This window comes from Cannabis sativa, chromosome 5 (genome assembly GCF_029168945.1).
Source record: "Cannabis sativa cultivar Pink pepper isolate KNU-18-1 chromosome 5, ASM2916894v1, whole genome shotgun sequence".
Classification (NCBI taxonomy): Eukaryota; Viridiplantae; Streptophyta; class Magnoliopsida; order Rosales; family Cannabaceae; genus Cannabis; species Cannabis sativa.
In genome coordinates this window covers 31,503,369-31,526,044 of record NC_083605.1, presented here as the reverse complement: position 1 = coordinate 31,526,044, position 22,676 = coordinate 31,503,369, and positions in this window count along the sequence as shown.

Genomic DNA, 22,676 nt, shown 5'->3' with positions numbered 1-22,676 from the left:
ATCTAGTTATGAAAGTGATAATAAATAACTTATTATATGTACTTGTTGTACATTTAAATATATAATATATCAAGTCATGATAATTAGACTGATGAATAGTCTATTAATAAATTAGACGACTTGTTAAAAAGATATCAGGAAAAATGAATGATATGTTATGGTTATATCTATTTGACCATTACAATAACATGATAAAGTTGTCATCTATCTTTTAAATTATACACATCATTGAATTGATGATAGTGATTCCTGAAGAGTGTATATGTTTTGGAGAATAATATAATTATATTATTCGTGTATATAAAAATGAAACTTCTAATGATTATGTTGTAGTGATTTTACATTACATTTTGAAAGTTTCATTGAAATACAAATTATAGTGAACCTGAAGTTCATGAATTGAATTATTTTGACATGATCAATCATATGCAATAAATTGTCAAAAAATTTGACTAAATTTTGTTGAAGAACCAGAAGATTCTTCTCATTGTTAATTTATAAGGCTCAAAAGAAGAATGTGCATATATTTGCACATAGAAAATATTTAAATTATATTTCCTTAACAATCTTGAGCTATTGTTAGATTTTTATTGTATAGTTTCTTATCGATGTGATAAGATTATATAATCATGTATTTACAAAATGTGTAAATTTATGTATTTCTAAATATACACGTATGACTCATTCTTAGAAATGAATTAAGTTCATAAGGATTGAACTTGAAACTGAAGTTTATTGAACCTGAAGTTCAATGTCATATAGTATATATGAGTTTAAACAAATATTGATTCATTGTGATATACTGAAATCCCTACAGGTATATTAATATTATTAAATATCACAATTTTTAAAAATTCTCTCGATCAGGGGGAGAGAAGCAGTTGGGATCGATGATAATTTTTGAAAAATGATCCTTGCACAAAGTATATAAGAACAATATAGTTCAAAATGATATATACCAACTGCAAATCAATATTATTTAAAGTTGAGATAGAATGAGTTGAAAACGCCTGAAGCGTAAATGAACAATGTAGAAATTATTAATAAATGTTCATTTGATTTGCCTTGAAGTTGTTAAATCTAGAGGTACTCATGGAGATACCTTAATGTTATAAAGTATTAAAATGATAACCGTGATGAAAACGGTACTCGAAAAGACTCCCAAGAGAAGTTAGACATAAAACATTTGATCATAATTGAATCCCTGAAGTGATTCTATATAGGTACCTATAAATGATAAACATATTTGAAAAATATGTAATTTAAAGAGATCTCTATAAGTTATGTCAATATGGGAGGAAATTATCATTTATCGAAATTTTTGTCGACAATAAATATTGAATGTTTGCGTATGCAATAAACTAACATGAGATAGCAAGGATCATGGTATTAGATTTGTCGAGAATCATCGACATACATTTTGATTTTTGGCCAAAATATTATGACGCAATCCAGGCAAATTTACTCACATAAAGTGAAGTAAGACCTGTAGAGTGTGCAAATAAATATTTCTAATGAGAAATTTGCATATATGTATTTGTACATAATGAATTGTTGTACAAAGTTTGCATAGACATGAGATTGATTGAAGTAAGGCTTAAATATTGAGAAAATATAATCATGATTTGATTATAGCCTGGAATATATTTTATGAGGATTTATAAGCGTCACATAAATATTGCAACAAAAGGTTATTTATTTGGAGCTCCTAATATAGTGAGAATTTGAAATAAGCCTTATCTAAAAATTCTAGAAGAATTTAATACATGTCTTAATTAAGTAATATAAATTCAAAGTCGCGCGCACTATATGACAAAGATCTTTGTATGAAATAAAGACATGTAAGTAAATTATTATTTGAAAAATACCTATGGTTGTCTATGCAATATAAATACGTAAATTATACGTTGTGATAGACTCTTGAAGAGTTTTTGATTAATTGAAGAACAAACTTTTATTTCTTTTGTATTTCGAGAAATATTAATGTATAAAGTTTGTTCATTAGTATTGAAGTCCTGAAGTACTTCATATGTATCAAGAATTATAGATATATGATCATTTGATATGGAAATTAAGATCATAAAACAAGATGGAATAAATATATGGTCTTGGAGTATCATCATTGTCACAAATGAAAATTTATAGTACCATTAATGTGTTATGTTCATATCTACTTGAAATTTTAAATTTTCTTATGAACAAAGTTGTGTACACACATGAATGATACAATTAGTTGGATAAAGACTAATGTTCCACGAACCCCTCATCTATAATTTAGAAGTCCATACATACTCTGGAAGAGTTATAGAAAATATATGATCAAAGATTATATATGGTGATATTTTAAAAGTGATAACAATAATCTTATGAGATATATTATCACCAAAAGAATTATGGATCATATGTGCATGAGGGGGAGACATATTCATGTTGCACTCTTTTTCCCTTAGTTCAGGTTTTGTCCCAATGGGTTTTCCTGACAAGGTTTTTAACGAGGCAACTTGCAAATAATTATGAATATGAAATATATATTGTACTCTTTTCCCTAGCTCAGATTTTGTCCCACTGGGTTTTTCTGGCAAGGTTTTTAACGAGGCAACTATAAATCATGTTAACATACTTGCATTTTATGAAGCAAGTAGAGAATGTGTGTGAGTGAGATCATTGACATAGCATATTCGGGAAACATATGGATTGCACTCAATAAAGAAGTATCAACCCAAGCAATTCTCTATGGATAATACTGCTTGCATCGTTCAACTAAAAGGAGGTACATTGAAGGAGATAGAGTTAGAACACATTTCACGAAATTCTTCTTTATACGCTTCAAGAAAATGCATATTGGTGTTCAACATATTCAATCAAGTGTCAACTTACAAACTTATTCACAAAGTTATTACCAACATCAACATTTGAGAAGATGACAGACAAGATCGAAATTCGTCGATTAGAAGATCTCCACAAATGCCTAAATGAGGGGGAGTTAGTTTACACTATACTCTTTTTCCTTTGATCAAGTTTTTAGCAAGATTTTTAATAAGGCAGTTATTATGGACATCCAAGGGGGAGTGTTATAAATATTAATAATTAGGTGGATGTCCAAATCTTTTATTTATTACCATGAATCGTAATCAATATTTCTCTTTTCCTTAGTTTCCCTTTTTCTTAGTTTCTTAATATCTAACTCTTGTATTTGTATAAATAGGGGTTCACCCCATTGGAATAAATAACTCAGAAATTCTCATTCACTTTCTCTTTCTCTCTTCATCTTCTTCTTCTTTCTTCTCATCTACTTTATATTATTTTATATTATTTTATAACAATTATTATTTTTTTGTCATTTTTAATTGGAGTTTTTACATGCATACTTAAATTTTTAACTTTTTTATTTTTTTTTACTGTGAGTTGGAATTATTTTTAAAAATACTGTGTAAAACTGTAAATTTTGGACTGTGTATGGTGTTAAGTTTTTACGGTTGTTTTATAATTGGTCTACTGTTGTTTTAATTGTTCTATTTTATTGTTTTACGGTTATTTTATAAAAAGATAGTATTTTTGTAAAAAAATCGTGTGACAGTAAAATTATAAATTTTTGTATAAAATCCAGTATTTTTTTTGTAAAAATTCCTTTTTAATTGGCCATGGACTTAACTTAATTACATTAATTATTAGCAAACTGATTAATTATTAGCAAACTGATGTTCTCCATCTCCATCTCTCTCTCTCTCTCTCTCTCTCTCTCTCTCTCTCTCTCTCTCATTTTGCTCAATTAAAAACTGATTGGCCAAGCTTTTATTTATAAATAAACAAGTACTATTAAAAGTTTGTTACTTTAGTAAACTAAAAAATAACAACTTTAATAACTAATTTTTGTAACAGTCTATTTCTGTTACTCTATCATCCCCTCCAGTTGTACTGGTCTAGACCACGTGCTAACTTGTCTTTGAGGAAGTGGAATGAAGATACAAGTAAATATATCAGCTATTTGATTCATAGAGTCCAGATATCTTACATCCAGTTGGTTGGAAAGAACTTTATATCGAAAAAAATAAAGATCTATGTCAATATGCTTGGTTCTTGCATGAAATATTGGATTGGAAGCCAAAGAATCAGCTCCCAAATTATCACACCACAAGATTGGACACTGAAGAATTGGTATGCTGAGCTCAATGAACAGAGATTGAATCCAAACCAGTTCAAAGGTGGCCAGAGCAAGGGCCCTATATTCAGATTCAGTGCTTGATCGGGCAACCAATGTTTGTTTCTAGGAGCACCAACTGACCAAGTTACCTACAAGGAAAATACAGTATCCAGATGTGGACTTCTTATCATCATGACACTCTGCCCAATAAGCATCAGTCTGCAACTCCATTTTGGAAGCTGGTGTGAAGACTAAACCAGTGTCAATAAGTTTGAGGAGAACCTTCTCAAATTCCTCACCATCAGTCCATTCATGAATTGGTGTTCCTTGTTCATCTACATACATTTTGAATTGGTGTTGATCTCTGAAAAGTATTCTCTCACCCCAAATTAAATGTTTCAATATTCTTTCGGTGGAGATTAAATTTGTATAATATTACAGAAATATTATGTATAATAAGGAACAAAAGGTATTCATGGAAAATAAAAGAAACAAAAGTAATGTTTTATTTATATATATATGTACCCAAGAGCATGGGCAGCCTTAGCCTTAATAGCAGGAACAACTCTAGGATGTATGGAGATTCGATTAAGAACTTGATCAGTAATCTCATCAATCACTACAAGAAATGTCACTTTTACCAGCACAGTTCGTTACTGCGCTGGTAAAAGTAACTTTTACCAGCGCATTTCGCAAACTGCGCTGGCAAAAAGATTAAAGTTTTACCAGCGTACATTTGCAGTGGCTAAAATCTAACTTTTACCAGCACATTTACGTGCTGGGAAAAGTCTTTTTTGCCAGCGCTTTTCATTTTATGCTGGCAAAAGTTCTAATACCAACATGAATTTGTCAACTCCCTTTTGCCAACACATCATGGGTAAATTCTATTTTGCTAGCGCAATACCAACTTTTGCCAGCACAAAAATGTGTTGACAAAAGTGACATTTCTTGTAGTGAATGGTTTTTCCTTGTTTATGAAGCTCCTTCTTCATCCTTTGCTGTTATATATTAAATTAAAATCTCACTTATTATGTATGTAAATCTCTAATAATAATAAAAAAAAAAATCAGACCCATTGGACCCCATGGTCCGACCATTGGACCTGGGCCTTTTTTTTTCATTTGATTTCAGAGAGAGGAAGAGAGAGAGTGGGGTGAAGTCCGAGAGAGGGGGGCTGGGTCAGAGGTGGTCGGAGGTGAGCTGTGGTGGTCCGAGAGAGGGGGCTGGTGGTGCGGTCGAAGAGATGCCAAGAGTGTGAGAGAGATAGATGCAGAGAGTTTGAGGGAGGAGAGAGAAAGGGTTTGAGTTATGAGGGGAATATTTTTGGGGTTTTGAAAAAATAGTCATATTTTTTGTAGTGTAAAATGTATTGGTTTAAAAAAAAAATTAAGTTTTTTAAGTATAGAAAATCAAATTTCCCTTTATTAATAACTATCAACATTTATTTTTGTAATAATTAATCACATATATGATAAATTTTTAATAATTATGCCACCAATATTACTAAAAAACATAAGGTTTTTTTCACAGGGAATAATAGAAAGTAAATTGTTTCTTGGACTAACAACTAACAAGAGTACAAAATGCTTGTAGAAAAGATAAAAGTAGCACAATTTATCAAAAAATAAAAAACTAAAAGTTATAAAACTATAAAGAAGGGCTAATTATTTCTATGAATTGAAATACATGAAGACGATTCTCATTCCAATAAAGACTTATATTATTAATAAAATTAGATAGCATGAAGCAAATAGATCTTATAGAGAAAACAAAAAAGAAGGATGGGTACAAAAGGCAAAAGAGAACATTACATGTCTTGGATTATAATATGCGCATTCTAGCTTGGAGAGCAAAACATGGAATCCTAACAGTGATAAAAATAAAATAACATCTTTTTTTGCACTCTCTCTCAAACTGAACTCCAAGTCAAAGTAAAGATGACATAGTAGTTCCTGAAAAAGTAAGACATATTAATGCTCAATGTAAAGAGGCCTTGAGGCTACAACACTCTTAGTCCTCACCATGTTTAGTCCAAATAGTGCATAATCAAACATAAGATAACACTACCAAGCTATAATGCTAAAAGGAAAGTTGTATTGAAGTGAAAATTCTAGGCTATTGTACAATATTTGATGATGGTTGTATATTATGGTGTAAATTCTTCAAACACTTCTCCATCAATAGTTCTTCAAGTTGGCTGCTTATGATATAACTTTTTCTGTGAAATTTTCCTTAGTAACTTTTTATGTGTTGAAAGAGTTGAAACAATAATAAAAATCATAAAGAAAAATTATTATTATTCAAACATAACACTTCAATTAAAATAGAAAGAAATATAGATTTTATAGAAGTATTTCATAGTCACAATTTGCTACATTCTTAATTAAAAGGAAACATATATATTTCCCCTATTAATACAAATTAAGTTATGATATAAGATGTAAAGAATAATGTGAGTGAGGTAGCAATTAGGTGGCCAATTATAATATATAGCATCATCACGATGATTAATATGTATATATATTGAAATTTCGTATTTTAATATTCCCAGTTTAATTATTTAATTAAGTGATTAATTAAATGCGGAATAATGAAACTGTATCGAAAACGATTTTTCCGTAGTTACGAATACAACTCGTAACTCCGGAGAAACCTTAAAAACAAACAGTGCATAAAAGTAAAAACACACAAGATTTTTGTACGTGGTTTCAACAATCCTTTCAGATTGTTACTAGTCCACGCGGCCACGCCCAGAGATAAGATTCATTAGATCGGTATCAAAAATACAAAGTAATTGACTTATGCATAAATAGACTCCCTCTTATTGTATTCCGCAAGCTTGATGTATTCCACCTACTAACCGAATCTTGATAAAACTCTAAGAACTCGAACTCCCTTCGATCACCTTGAAGAGTGCTTGAATCCTCCTGATTCAAGGCTTAAAGGCTATCTCTCGAAAGCCTATACAACCATCTCCCGAAGGTTGTGTGCTTGTATCATCCCGATGCAAGACTTCAAAAGCAATCTCCCGAAAGCTTGTAAAACCCTTCTCCCGAAGGTGCACTGATGTTCTTCTTCGTTGTAGACTTGAATACAGACTCAAGACAATACAAACAACAAATAAACAGAGTAAGAGTAGAACAACTCTTCTCTACAACAAAGACACTCTTTCCTAAAGATTTGAAAGTGAATGAAAGAGATACAAAACCTAGCTGCTATAAGATGTATTTATAATGAATATACATCTTATTGACAGCTTACATTCGGTCTGAACAAGACCTCAGCCCACTAGAAACTTCCCTAAAATAATTCTTCAATCAGTCTAGGAATTTCCGTTTCTGTACCTACAAAATCGTGGGCAGTAACTACAACTTTCCTTTTATAGAAAAGGAAAGTTTAGCTCCGGTTTTCTCTTCAAGAAATCTGATCTGAGAAAATGGGAAACTCAACACAGAATAAGATTATACAGCTGGTTAGATAAAAAAAGAAATGGTTAACCAAACTTACCATTTTTACCTTTTTTTCCAAAAATAGGAAAGCTAGACAACTTTCTTTCCAAGTTTGAATACACAAAATAGGAAACCATATTAAACACATACCAGCCGAAACTAATAGGAAATAATAAGATATTTCTGTCAATTAAATATGTCAAAAAACTTACAAAAATACTTATCTTTCCAGATTAAACGGTGCTTACTTGCTAATGAACGTTCCTCCATTACGGAGGATTACTCACTAAAACAATAGCTATGTAAAACCAACAATGGAGATCGAATGTCCTAATAATAATAAAGCTCATTATTTAATGAAAGTTGTATTTTCTTCTAATATTTATTTTAATCAATTTATTTTAAATATATATTTATTTAATTAAAATTTCCAATTTAGAATAAAAAATTTTAAATATAAATTTTAATTTAATATTTATAAATTATACTTAGATGGATATGAAAATAACGTGAATTATTTCCATCTTAGTAATAATTTCCAATAAATATTTAGAAAATTATTCAATTTAAGTTGTTTCAAAATTAATTTAAATTAATTTACAACTCAAATTTAATTTTCTATAAATATATATTGCATTTCGAAATAAGAAGTGTATAAGAATACTGCTTTCGAAAATGCTATAAAATAAAATAAAAATAAATCCTGAAAAAATTATTCTAATTTTATGTTGGCCCAAAATTAATTAATAAAATTAATTTACAACAAAAAAAATATAATTTTCCTATTTAATTAAATATTAAATAAAAATTTCAAATATTTAAGTGTCATGATCAAGAATCAACTTAAATATTAATTTTCTATTTAATTAAATACACTAGAAAAAAACTTCAAGTAAAACAGGTAATAACTATCTAGACTTTCATTAACTAATTAATTCAATTTCTAATTATAATATATTTTAGTTCATTTATTTTAAGTAATCATTAAATGAAAAAATCATTGATTTAAGTTGGTCCAAAATTAAAAAAAAAATTATAACTTTAATCTATTTTTCAAATAACATTCGAAATTTCTACATTAAAGAAATGCAATTTCGAAATTGTGGGAAAAAGATTAATAAAATAAAATAAAATATATTTTGAAAATTATTCAAACTTAAGTTATTCTGAATTAAAATTCTAAACTTAAAATAATTTCCAATTTTAATTAAATAACATGAAAATAACAATATTTAAGTATCATGATGAAAATCAACTTAGATATTGAAATTTTCAATTTAACTAAATGTATTAAATTCAAGAAATAAATAATTAAGTATAGAGGAAACTTAATTATTAATTCTAGTTTAATACTAGGAAAATATACTAAACTTAGATTGTACCAAAATTAATTATTAAACAATTAATTTCACAATCAATGATATATTTTCCTATATAATATTAGAAATAATAACTAGTATAGAAATAACTATCTAGAATATATATCATTAACTAAGTGTTTTTCTAAAATTAACTTTAAAATATTAAAATGAAAAATAAATTTCGTATATTCTAAAAGATAATTATGTTTCTAATTCAATTTTAATTAGGTTAGACTAATATAATTAACTTAATACAATTATTTAAATAAGGCAAATGGGCCTTCACAATTGGGGTAGTTCATGTGAGGAGGAGCTGGGTTCAGTATGTCGTACCCACTTCTATTGGCCCCCAACTCTCACACAATGCCCAAAAGAGAGGAATTTAACCTTTAAATAAATAATTGTTATTCATTGAATAAGCCAAAATCTAATTGGGCCTAAATAAAATTACTTATGTCAAATTTTATTTTAACAACCTAGTCCATTTACTTAATAAAACTTAAATGGGCTTCCTATATGTATCTAAGCCCAATAGCAAACATATAGGCTCACACAAGTCAAATGATTTGGATGGGCCCTATCATGTTATTAGGTTTACACAGATTAAAGAAGTACGTAATTTACCTATTACAAATTATTTATAAGATCTATTTGTTGGAAGTTATTTTACCAGGAACTTAGATCTACTCACAAGTATGTTGATTTAACAACCTAAATATGAACTTCTAAAACGATGTGAAATTAAACACATAAGAGTATCAGAAATCTTACAGTGATTGCAGCGGAATATATATGTCTCCTCCCACTCAGATCTCTAACCCTCGATTCCTTTCTGTAGCAGAGTATAATCAAGATCTGAGCCCGAAAGTCCTTCTTTGTTGTCTCTGAAATCTACACAGCCTTCCTCACTATGATTGAGGTATTACTTGATGTGTGTGGGCACTACTCTAGCACTCATACATTTCGAAACAGTGAAGGTATAGAGAGAGAGAGGGTGGCGGCTCAGAGAGAATTTTCTGAGAGAAAATTCTTTCAGAATAATGCTGTGAAAAGCTTGTACATAGATGTTAAAATCTGAAGCCTTTGCCTTCTATTTATAGAAGACCACCAAGGGCTATGATTGACATTTTGAACTGAGAAAATCAAGGGGAAAAGGAAGGTAAAGGGGCCGGCCTAGGCAATGTGGAAACAAGGCTTGCCTCTTTTCCAACTTTCCTTTTCCTACACTTGATAGTTTCCCTTTTTGTGAAATATTGCCAATTCCATTGTTCAACCATATTAATGATAAATCTAATTACTTAATAATTAAAAATAATTATCAAATAATATATTATCATTTATTTTATTAATAATGAAACTAATTAAAGTTTCCTAATTAATAAATATGCCCTTCAAAATCTCTATTTACTGTTTTGCCCTTAATGAGTGCTAAATTCTCAAACTGACAAGTCTATCTTGAGAATTTTTAATTGATTAATTAAAATCAATTAAATGAGTCCTACAAGTAATATCATCTCAACTAGTGAGGGGACCATGGGTCTATATATCCGAGCTTCCAATAAGCAGATCTCGAATTTACCACTTAAATTCACTGACTTATTAATTCTTCGTTGAATCCACACATAGAACTCAGAATTGCACTCTCAGTATATAGAATGCTCTATATGTTCCACCATATAGACACATTATTAGTTATCCATTGTTATAATCCTAATGTGATCAATGATCCTCTATATGGATGATCTACACTGTAAAGGGACTTAGATTACCGTAACACCCTACAATGTATTTTATCCTTAAAACACTTAACCCTGTATAAATGATATTTCAACTAAGTGAAATGAGTACTCAATCATTTATCTCGTTTGGTTAAGCTCGAAGGAAATCTTCCTTTGCTTACTATTCACCAGATAGAAGCTATAGACTCCATATTTATGTTAGCGCTCCCACTCAATCGCACTACCGTGTTCCCAAAATGTATGTATTGCCCAGACTAAAGTTTTAGGCTTAACTAACAAATCAAAGAACACGAATAACACTCTTGAAATTAAGCCTAACCATATCAGGATTTAGATCATGTGATCTAGGATCAACTTCTGATATTGAATTGAATAGATGTTTACGGTAAGTTTCAAAATCTAATTCAAAGTTCAATATCGGTCCATTCCAATGCATACTCCATGCATCCAACCTGAGCTTTACTTTAACCTATGTTCTGGAAAGAATATAACATTTCTCCAAATGTAAGTAAACTCTGTTGTAGATTGTCATATCAGTGAAACCCATTGTTCTGATAAATCTAGGAATACTTTATTCACATAGTCATGTTTATTTTCCACTGTGTTGACAACACAATAAACATGTTCAAGTATGTGAAAGGGGTTTGGATGAATTTATAAATCAAATAGACAAGCAATTGATTAAGTGAACCAAAACATACACAAGTGAATGAAAAATTACTTATGTTACTTTATTGATATAGAATAATCTGGATTACATTGACACAGAGTTTTATTTAGGGCATAAAACCCAACAAACTCCCACTTGCACTAATATAAAACAAATCAGTACATTTCAATTAATCCTAAATTCTGACGGTGCTTTTCGAATGAAGTTACTGCCAAGACTTTGGTGAATGGATCAGCCAAGTTATCCTGCGTATCCACTTTCTCTACCAGTACATCCCCTCTTGCCACATATTCTCTGATAATATGATACTTTCTTTCTATGTGCTTACTTCTCTTGTGGCTCCGAGGTTCCTTACTGTTGGCTATAGCTCCAGTGTTATCACAAAGCAGGACTAGAGGCCTTTCCATTCCAGGAACTACACCAAGACTGGTGAAGAACTTCCTAAGCCGAGACAACCTCTTTAGGCACTTCGGCGCAGCTATGTATTTTGCCTCCATGGTAGAATCCGAAATCGCAGTTTGTTTAGCACTTCTCCAAACCACTGCTCCACCCCCAAGAGTAAACACCATCCCAAATGTAGATTTCCTGTCTTCAAGACATCCCTCCAAATCTGAGTCTGTATAGCCTAAGGGATTCAAAGCACCACCCTTGTAGACTAATACATAATCTCGTGTACTCTTTAAGTATTTCAAAATATACTTAACCGCGTTCCAATGTACCCTTCCTGGATTTGACTGATACCTGCTCACGATTCCAACTGCATAGCAGATGTCAGGTCTAGTGCATAGCATAGCATACATCAGACTCCCAACTGCAGAAGCATAAGGAATTTTCGCCATGTCTTCTATCTCTTGAGGATCAGTAGGACACTATTCCTTAGATAGACGGATACCATGTCTAGAGGGCATGTTTGCCCCTTTGGTATTGGTCATGGAAAATATCTCAAGAACTTTGTCAATGTAAGCTATTTGAGAGAGAGCAAGGGATCTGTTCTTCCGATTTCTGACAATCTGAATACCAAGAACATAGGCTGCCTCACCCAAGTCTTTCATGTCGAATTGAGTGTCAAGCCATTCCTTGATGTGAGTCATTTTCTTGACATTGTTTCCAATGATCAAAATGTCATCAACATAAAGGACCAGGAATACTACTACTTGGTTTTCCTTGAGTTGGTAAACACAAGGTTCATCTTCATTCTGATGAAAGCCGTAGGTCTTGATGATCTCATCAAACCTTTTGTTCCATGAGCGAGAAGCTTGCTTAAGCCCATATATGGACCTATTTAATTTGCAAACTTTATTCTCCTGCCCAGGAAGAACATAACCTTCTGGTTGCTCCATATAGATGGTTTCTTCAAGAAGCCCATTAAGAAAGGCTGTCTTGACATCCATTTGCCAGATTTCATAATCTAAAGCGGCAGCTATGGAAAGAAGAATTCGGATGGATTTGAGCATGGCAACAGGACTAAAAGTTTCCTCATAGTCCACACCTTCTCTTTGGGTATAACCCTTGGCGACCAGTCTAGCTTTGAAAGTTTCGACTTCACCTCCAGCACCTCTTTTCTTCTTGTAGATCCATTTACATCCAATTGGACGAAAATCTTCAGGTGGTTCTACATATTCCCAGACTTTGTTCTTCTTCATGGAATCCATTTCTGAATCCATACCGGCTGACCATCGCTTCCGTTGCGGACTTGCCATTGCCTGTTTATAGGTCAATGGGTCGTCATCAATACCGTCACCAACGACCATATTGATTTCACCATCCAAGCCATAACGAGATGGTTTCGTTGAAACCCTCCCACTACGACGAGGAGCGGTGACTTTCTGAACAGGAGCTTTAGTAGTAGTTTTCACAGTTGCTACAACTGAGGGAGTGGGATGTTCCTCTTCTTGAGTAAAAGAAGATGGTACATTTGAAGGAACAGTATCTGTGAGCATTTCCTCTAATACAATTTCACTTTTCGGTTTGTTGTCTTTCATATAGTTGTCTTCAAGGAAAGTAGCATTTGGAGAAACAAACACTTTGTTATCCTTGTGACTATAGAATAGTCCACCCCTAGTCTCTTTAGAATTTCCGACAAACATGCAAACCTCAGTTCGCGATTCCAGCTTGCTTTCTTTCTTTCTTAAGACGTGAGCAGGGCACCCCCAAATCCTATAATGGCGCAAACTAGGTGTGCGACCATTCCATAGTTCGACGGGTGTCTTAGGGACTGCTTTAGATGGAACAACATTTAAAATGTCGTTTGCCATTTGAATAGCATATCCCCAGAAGGACGTAGACAGAGTTGAGTAACTCAGCATAGACCTAATTATTTCTAAGAGAGTGCGATTTCTTCTTTCTGCAACTCCATTCTGCTGTGGAGTGCTAGGGGCAGTATATTGGGATTCAATTCCAAGTTCAATTAAATGATCTTTGAACTGAATATCCATATATTCTCCACCCCTATCAGTTCGCAAGATCTTTAATGTTTTACCTAATTGGTTTTGAGCCAAAGCATGAAATTCCTGAAACTTTTCAAACGTTTCAGATTTCTTTTGCATTAGGTAAAGAAAACTTTATCTAGAGAAATCGTCAATGAAAGTGACGAAATACTCATAACCTCCTCTGACTTTTACATTCAGTGGTACGCAAACATCTGAATGTACTAACCCTAGGGGTTCTTTGGCACGCTCTCCCTTTGCAGAGAAAGAACGTTTGGTCATTTTTCCTTCTAGGCAAGACTCGCAGACTGGCAGCTCTCCTAAGACGACATTTTTCAATGGAACGTCTTTGGTTAGCCTATTGAGTCTATCAAAGCCTATATGACCTAAACGTAAATGCCATAGATAAGTTTGATCATCATTATTAATCTCTTTTCTTTTAAGGCTTCTAGGTCTAGCTACATTGAAAAGTTCAGTATTTAGTGAGATTTGAGTATCAGGTCATAAAACATAAAGCCCTCGTTCCATGTTTGCAACACATATATGAAATCCATTACGAGAAATTGAACAATTTGAACTCGAAAAATTCAATATATATAAAATTGTGTTTGTAAACATGAAACACTAATCAAGTTTCTACTAAAATTAGGAATATATAAAACATTCTCTAAAAGTAAAAACTTCTTAGAATTAAACTTGATTCGGGCTGTTCCTCTTGCTTTAATTGATACCAACTCGCCATTTCCAACTTTAAGCTTTAACTCATCTGGGTGAAGATTCTCCCAAGTTTCAAGCAGCTGTAATGAAGAACATACATGGTTAGTAGATCCAGAATCAACAATCCACGACGATTTGTCGTTCTCTAAAACACATGATTCAAATACAAAAGCATCACCTTCGTTTGAATTGTCTAGAAGCCTGGGACATTGTTCTTCTTTATGTCCCTTTCCATTACAATTCGCACATAGAACATGATGTCTGACATTTGTACTTGAAGAAGCAGCTTTGTTGGAGCCCTCATGCTTAATCTTCTTCCTCTGATTAAAACTTGCAATGCTAGCAGGTCTCATTGCAATCAGATCCCGCTCATGGGCCCTCAACTCAGACTCGAGTTTGTCCATGTCGGAGGAGTTAGGATTGTTCAATAAGTAATATAGAACAAAACTATTATACTCCTGAGGAAGACTATAAAGTATGAGTTTCACCCATTGTTCCTTTGATAAATCAATTCCTAGTAGATTTGCCTTTTAGAATTTCAGATTCATCAACAATAGGTGCGAGTTAATGCAACTACCAGGATGCATTTTCACACTATTGAGTTCTTTTGCAAAGATACTAACTAGGAGTGGATCGGGATGAGGGTTATTCATATTGGCACTACAACATATCAATAAACAGAAGTAAGGTTTCGGTTCTATAAATTCATACACAGGTTCAGAAAACAAACAATCACTTATGTTATAAAAATACTAAATCTAACATAGTTTATTTTCCAAGGTTTCCAACGAACTGATACAGTGTCCCGTTTAGGCGAGAGTCAAAGCATCATCCATTGAATAGAGTTGTCAATTCATCTAAAATGTCAAACATTCTAGCAACCTTTTATTCGATCAAGATTGGAATTCAGCGTTGTCCCGTTTAGGCGAGAGTCAAGGCAATTCTATCTTATGAGCTTCTACTATTGTTTCGCATTCTTATAAGTCTTACATAGTCGCCACCATTAGGGTGGTCATGAACCATATAAATAAACCTATAAGAATGCTTATCTTTCGAGATTAAACGGCGCTAACTTGCTAATGAACGTTCCTCCATTAGGGAGGATTACTCACTAAAACAATAGCTATGTAAAACCAACAATGGAGATCGAATTTCTCTTTGATTAAAGCTCATTATTTAAACATGTATTTTGTCTAATCATTTATATTCCATATCTCAATAATGAAATATTACAAATTAAAGTAAAAACTTTAATTAAATTTCAAAAATGGAATAATTTTGAAAAATATCTTATTTAAGTTGTTTAGAAAATCTAAATACCCAACTTAAAAATATTCCTCAAACAATGACTTAATTAAATATTATCAATTAAGTAGTAACCACTTAATTTAGAAGATATTCCATTTTAAGTTCCCATATTTAGAAAATATCAACTTAAAAAATATCTAAAGAATCTTAATAACCAATTTCCAAAATTCCTCAACTTAATTTATAATAGGAAATTCAAAAATATTCAAATCTAAGTTGATTTGATAGATTTAACTAAATCTCAACTTAAATAGGAATATTTAATGAAATTATAAAATTAAGATTCAGAAAGAATTTATATGGTTATAATTCCATATTTAATTAAAACAAGAAAAATACATATAGCTTTCCAGAATATGACTATTCAAACTATGTTTTTCTTAAATTAATTTCAAGGAACAATGAAATTAATTATGTTGCTAATCAATCTTTTATTAAGTCAAACTAATATAATTAACCTATCACAGTTATCCAAATCAGGCAAATGGGCCTTCACAATTGGGGTTGTTCATGTGAGGGGGAGCTGGGTCCAGTATGTCGCACCCACTTCTAAGGCTCCCAACTCTCACACAAGGCCCAAAAGAGAGGAATTTAACCCTACAATGAATAACTGTTATTAATTGAATAGGCTCACAACTAAATGAGCCTAAATAAAATGTATCAGTTATGATATTTTATTTAGCAACAACCACCTATATGTATCTATAATAGAAATTAAACATATAGGCTCAGACAGGCATACACATTTGGATGGATCCTATCATGTTGCTAAGTCATACACAGATGAAAGAAGTTTGTAAAAATTACCTGTTACAAATTATTTACTTGATCTATCGTCAATTGAACCTTTGGTTAAAACTAGATCATCTGATCTATTATCAAGTTAACCAAGGCAATTTAGATCAAGCAATAATAGGTTTTAGAAAATTTACAAACAATCTAAAACACATACTCCTGCAACAAGGTTAGATTTGGATAGTTGGATGTAGGATTTATTTAATTTTAATCATTTATTTCGAAAAATAAAAATAAAAATAAAATTAAACCTACCATTTTGAAAAATTAGGTTTTGGGTAATCTAAATGTCATTTCAAAATAAATTGCTAACTTTCCTTTTAAATTTCATGTTATTTAATAAATTAAATAATAAAATAGAAAAAAAAGTAAATACATACCCTTTTCTTGTTTTACAATTTAATTTAATTAAAAAATAACAAAATTTAAAAGTTAACAAAATTACCTTATTTCCTCTTTTAAAATTATCATGATTATTGTGATCTTATTTTAATTAAGGTCAAGTTACCAAAAAAAATTAATATCTGACCTTAAAAAAAATAAAATAATCAAATTTTAAAGGAAATAAGAAAAAGGTAAGCAAAACTTAATTTTTTCCTATTTTCAAAATCAAATTACACTAATATCTAAAATTAATTTTAAAAAATAAAATTAATTTATTTCTGATAATTAGATTTGAAATTTGAAAAACAAAAATCAACATACAAAACTACACAAAAAATCGGAATTTAATTCCATGAAATAGCATGAAAAATCGAAAAAAAAAATGGAAAATTGGATGAACTGTACGGATGGCATGCTGTGCATGGCCATCCGCGCGCGGATCTGGGTGCATGACCGAGAGATCACGGCGCAGGGAGGCTGCAAGCAGCCCTTCCGCGCGCGTGATCATGTTGCTCGTCACCCCGATTTTTCCAATTTTCAAAAATTCATAACTAATTCAAATTAAATCGAAATCGAGTTCTGTAAAAAGGTAAATTGCTTAGAATTTTCCAAACTATCCAACAAAAATAATTACAGAATAAAAACAGTAACTATTTTTCCCAGAATTCACAAACAACATTCAAACATCAATATGACACTCAAAGCAACATGATACCATCCAAAAAAACAAGCAAATCGTTTTAAGTCCAAAATTTCTTGCAAGCAAATCAATTACCATGGCTCTGGTGCCAGTTGTTGGAAGTTATTTTACCAGGAACTTAGATCTACTCACAAGTATGTTGATTTAACAACCTACATATGAACTTCTAAAACGATATGAAATTAAACACATAAGAGTATCAGAAATCTTACAGTGATTGCAGCGGAATATATATGTCTCCTCCCACTCAGATCTCTAACCCTTGATTCCTTTCTGTAGCAGAGTATAATCAAGATCTGAGCCCGAAAGTCCTTCTTTGTTGTCTCTGAAATCTACACAGCCTTCCTCACTATGATTGAGGTATTACTTGATGTGTGTGGGCACTACTCTAGCACTCATACATTTCGAAACAGTGAAGGTATAGAGAGAGAGAGGGTGGCGGCTCAGAGAGAATTTTCTGAGAGAAAATTCTTTCAGAATAATGCTGTGAAAAGCTTGTACAGAGATGTTAAAATCTGAAGCCTTTGCCTTCTATTTATAGAAGACCACCAAGGGCTATGATTGACATTTTGAACTGAGAAAATCAAGGAGAAAAGGAAGGTAAAGGGGCCGGCCTAGGGAATGTGGAAACAAGGCTTGCCTCTTTGCCAACTTTCCTTTTCCTACACTTGATAGTTTCCCTTTTTGTGAAATATTGCCAATTCCATTATTCAACCATATTAATGATAAATCTAATTACTTAATAATTAAAAATAATTATCAAATAATATATTATCATTTATTTTATTAATAATGAAACTAATTAAAGTTTCCTAATTAATAAATATGCCGTTCAAAATCTCTATTTATTGTTTTGCCTTTAATGAGTGCTAAATTATCAAACTGACAAGTCTATCTTGAGAATTTTTAATTAATTAATTAAAATCAATTAAATGAGTCCTACAAGTAATATCATCTCAACTAGTGAGGGGACCATGGGTCTATATATCCGAGCTTCCAATAAGCAGATCTCGAATTTACCACTTAAATTCACTGACTTATTAATTCTTCGTTGAATCCACACATAGAACTCAGAATTGCACTCTCAGTATATAGAATGCTCTATATGTTCCACCATATAGACACATTATTAGTTATCCATTGTTATAATCCTAATGTGATCAATGATCCTCTATATGGATGATCTACACTGTAAAGGGACTTAGATTACCGTAACACCCTACAATGTATTTTATCCTTAAAACACTTAACCCTGTATAAATGATATTTCAACTAAGTGAAATGAGTACTCAATCATTTATCTCGTTTGGTTAAGCTCGAAGGAAATCACCCTTTGCTTACTATTCGCCAGATAGAAGCTATAGACTCCATATTTATGTTAGCGCTCCCACTCAATCGCACTACCGTGTTCCCAAAATGTATGTATTGCCCAGACTAAAGTTTTAGGCTTAACTAACAAATCAAAGAACACGAATAACACTCTTGAAATTAAGCCTAACCATATCAGGATTTAGATCATGTGATCTAGGATCAACTTCTGATATTGAATCGAATAGATGTTTACGGTAAGTTTCAAAATCTAATTCAAAGTTCAATATCGGTCCATTCCAATGCATACTCCATGCATCCAACCTGAGCTTTACTTTAACCTATGTTCTGGAAAGAACATAACATTTCTCCAAATGTAAGTAAACTCTGTTGTAGATTGTCATATCGGTTGAAACCCCGGTGTTCGATAAATCTAGGAATACTTTATTCACATAGTCATGTTTATTTTCCACTGTGTTGACAACACAATAAACATGTTCAAGTATGTGAAAGGGGTTTGGATGAATTTATAAATCAAATAGACAAGCAATTGATTAAGTGAACCAAAACATACACAAGTGAATGAAAAATTACTTCTGTTACTTTATTGATATAGAATAATCTGGATTACATTGAAATAGAGTTTTATTTAGGGCATAAAACCCAACACTATTGACAATTGGACTATGATTAAAATCAGATCATTGGATCTGTCAACATGTTAATCATAGCAATTTAGATAAAATAAATAATAGGTTTGTTAAAAAAAAATTTGAATAAACAATATAAATAAATAAACAAACTTTGTCCATGTAACACATGTGAAATAAGATAATAATATAATTAAATTATTATTCTTAAAGTAACCAACTTAATTTTTGAAAATTTAGGGTTGTTAAAACAAACCTTAAAATCTCAAAATAAAGGAAACTAATTTTAAAATATCTAGGTTTATTTGAATCAAATTAAATTAAATATCAAATAAGATCAATGATTTGAAAGAAAGAATCTTCAATATCACTTTCAGATCTTATAATTTAATAAAATAAACCAATTTTAAAATAGATTTGGTTAGATAATTATTATTTTAGGAATAAAATAATAAATAAATAATAATTACCATAATTATATGTCAAAATATCCCAAATTAAGCAATATTTAAATTTCTACAAAAATATCTAGTTATTTAAATATTAAGATATGATTTATAAATTTCCAATAAGAAAGAAAATGACACATATAGAAAAATATAATTTTTAAACTTATAATTTATAAATAATTAAATATTTAACAAAATAACAAATTTTGAATTTGAAAATATTATGGTAAGTGTATCTATAAAAATATCTATCTTAATTTCAAATTTATTAATTATTTAATTTGTGATATAAGATAAGTTTAATATAATATTTTAAATAAAAAGACAAGGTTATCTTTTAATTTAAAATATGTCAAATATCAAAATATCTAATTTTATAATTAAATAATTTGTAAATATTAAAGAAGTTAATAAATTTTTAAATCTTACCATAATTGGAAATATTTCAAAAAAGAAATATTTAAAATTGGAAGAATTTAAAATTGGAAAAATCAAATTTTGGGAAACAATCCCAAAAATTGGATTTTTGGGGAAAAATCCCACAAAAATCGCAATGGTGGGTTGGCTGCGAGGAGGCTGCACCTGCAGCCTAGGAAAGGCTGCCAGCAGCCCCAAACGCGCGCGGAAGGGAGGCTTTGCAGGGTCAGGTGCCGAGTTTTCTCGGCAGGTGCAACATCCGTGTGGGCGGAGGTGCAGGGTGCGTGACCGATGCTCACGCGCGCGGATGCCTGGCTTGTCCGAGTGCCTGGTGCACTCGATGCACCCACTCGACAGCCATGGCTCCCAAATTTCAAAAATTCATAACTTTTCCAATTTTTATCTGAATCGAGTTCCGTAAAAACAAAAATTGCTTAATTTTTGACAAGGAATCCAAATAAAATATTGTTAGCGAAATTCCACTTCTGTTTATTTCAGTGCCCTATTTGCCTATGACAAAGGGCCAAATCAACTCCTATTACTATGTCACTCAAAATGTAATTAAATGGCATTTCCACGTGTGCACTATTGTACACGTGGTCCACCTACATTGGTCTACATACTATATTAATTTAAAAATTATTTTAAATTAAAAAATAAATTATTAGTTTTACAAATAAAGACTAATTATAAAATTAATTACAAAATCCCACTCACTCAAATCGTCCATGCCATGAAACCCAACTGAAGACAGTCGCGAGCACAGGTTGGAATCAAATCGCCCCCTGACGGAAATGTGATTGATCTAGTCTTCTTGGAGGATTTAGGCAGAAAATGTTGAATATTCTTGACGCCTCCGCATATTCGTCTCACTCCGTATTTTAATTTCTCTGAACCACGACAGCCACTCCATTCATCTCCTGCTGCGACAAGCTTCTGACTGTCGTTCTCCCCAGTGAAAGACCCCAAGCAGTCGAGTTCAGCAATTGAATGCAGATTGGAACCATTGCTTTTTCCAGTCGACACCCACGACATTCATTCCTCACCATTGAACTCTCCTCAATTTCTTCTACCCAAATTTCAGTTCACTATAAAAAAAAAAAATCTTACTTTTAGTCACAACAAAATTTGTGACTAATGATAAAAAAAATAGTTGCTAATTATAAATTATCATTATTGTGTTGTGACTAAAAGGTCTGTGGCTGAAAGTATTTGTCACAAAGGTTAACAATTTATTGTGACTAAATGTGTTTTTAGTCACAATATTTGTTGTGACTAAAACTAAATTAGTAACAACTTGTGACTAAAACATAGTATTTAGTTACAAGTTTTCACTAATTTAGTTACAACTTGTAACTAAATACTATGTTTTAGTGACAAGTAACTTTTGTTGTAACTAAATGTCACATTTAATCACAAAAAAATTATGTTGTAACCACAAGATTGTCACTAAAATTAAGTAGTAGTTTTTTGTAGTACTTAGGTGATTTTGTTGCTTGGAGTTTATGAATTTGGTTTTTGAAATTGTGTGGGATTTTCTTGTTAAAAAAATTAATTTGATAATTGTAGTGGTGTTATTGTTGGAATTATTTTACCAGGATCTAGATTTACTAACAAGTATGTTGGATTAACAACCTAATATGAATTCTAAAACAATGAAAATAAACACATATAAAGTTAGAAAACCTTACAGTGGGTGCAGCGGAATAATATGACTCCTTCCGTTCAGATCTCTAGCCCTTGATTCCTTTCTGTAACAGAGCATCACCAAGATCTGAACCTGGATCTTCTTTTCTCCTTCTTTGATGCAGAAATTCCATAGTCTTACATACTATGATTGAGATACCACTTGATGTGTGTGGGCACTACTCATCTCACAAGAATTTCGAAATCTTCTCTCTTTTTCTCTCTTAATTTCGTGGTCTTAAGCTTACATAAGCATGCAAGAGAAGAGAACAAGGGTTGCTTTATATAAGGAAAAGGGAGAGCACAACTTTCCAAATAAAACAGTTTCCTTAATTACTGTGTAATCAATTAACTGTCTTATTTAGTGTGATCCACCACTTTCCTATTTTTGCTAGGCTTTGATTAGCAATTACATGGCAATTAAAATTGAAAATAATAATTGGGAAAATCAAAACCATGTGGCCGGCCATAGGGTG